This window comes from Seriola lalandi, unplaced genomic scaffold (genome assembly GCF_002814215.2).
Source record: "Seriola lalandi dorsalis isolate HSWRI2012SDOR001 ecotype SW California unplaced genomic scaffold, Sedor1 jcf7180001978738, whole genome shotgun sequence".
Classification (NCBI taxonomy): domain Eukaryota; kingdom Metazoa; phylum Chordata; class Actinopteri; order Carangiformes; family Carangidae; genus Seriola; species Seriola lalandi.
The window spans coordinates 1-1072 of record NW_019449404.1 but is presented as its reverse complement, the minus strand read 5'-3'; the positions used below and the strand labels follow the sequence as shown (position 1 = coordinate 1072).

The window sequence follows — 1072 nt, the reverse complement described above, 5'->3', positions numbered from 1 at the left end:
GAGGCATTTATCAAGGCTGGGAGTCTGAGTCTGGAAATCAAAACTGAACGTCAGAGAAGCACGTAGGCTGTATCTGTGATTAATTCACCACTAATACCCGAGCACAGCTTCTACTTAGCGGGGAAACAGCCGGGCGGACGCTGTTAGCCTTCTCCATTCTGACAGTTAGTTAGCTAGATAACGTCTCCTGTTTAAAATGGCCACAGATGAGCTCTCGTCCAAGCTCAGCCGTCGGCTGCAGATCGAAGAAGGAGCCGAGGACCCTGTTGCCGTGGACGCACCCGAAGAACAGAACGGGTCGGAGGAGAAACCCAGTACGGCCAACGCAGACTCGGAGCTGGGTGCCAAGCTTATGCGACGAGGAGAGCTGAACGAGGGGCAGGGTGAGCCCTCCCAGCCCAGCATGAAGGTCTTCAACCCCTACACCGAGTTCAAAGAGTTCTCCAGAAAGCAGATCAAAGACATGGAGAAGATGTTCAAAATGTGAGTGTGACAGTCTAGGTTTGTCTTGGTGGCTCCTGGCAGCTTGGAGGCCACATCTTAGACCTGCCTCCAGGCCAGTGGTTCCCCATTTTAATCTGATATGAGTCAGTTGCTTTTATCAGGGAAGTTTGCTCATATAAGGAAGTTGAGCTGGCATGTTGCTCATGTAGTCACAACTTCACAAAACAGAAATTATAATCTCATATCATTTGTGTAATACCAGATAGCAACAAAGAACCACAAAATAACACAATCTGTTGATGTGATAGTTGTTGTACATTATGAGATGAACAGTTAATAAGAAAAAACACTAATTATAAAGAAAATAATGTTTGCAGCTTTACTATATGTTAAGCCTAATGTACTCACTGATTTCTGTAGCTGGAGTGATTGCAGGGTGGGGACGCAAGTAGGTTACAAGGAAATGAGATAAGCCTTTCTGTGTGTGTAAATTGTTCTCAGTTCAGGACCTGATGTGTGGTTAATAGATCAACTATTGTGGTGAACTGACCTCTTCAGTTTGTTACAGATTCAGTGAATGAATTATTCATTTTGACTGAGAATGAATAATTCATTTTAAATGTAATTA

The 1072-nt window shown here is 44.2% G+C and overlaps 1 pseudogene; it reads left to right on the top strand.

Moving 5' to 3' along the window:
* Positions 1-196: 196 nt before the first annotated feature.
* LOC147820190 (EF-hand domain-containing protein D2 pseudogene) lies at positions 197-483 on the top strand (annotated as a pseudogene).
* Positions 484-1072: the final 589 nt, after the last annotated feature.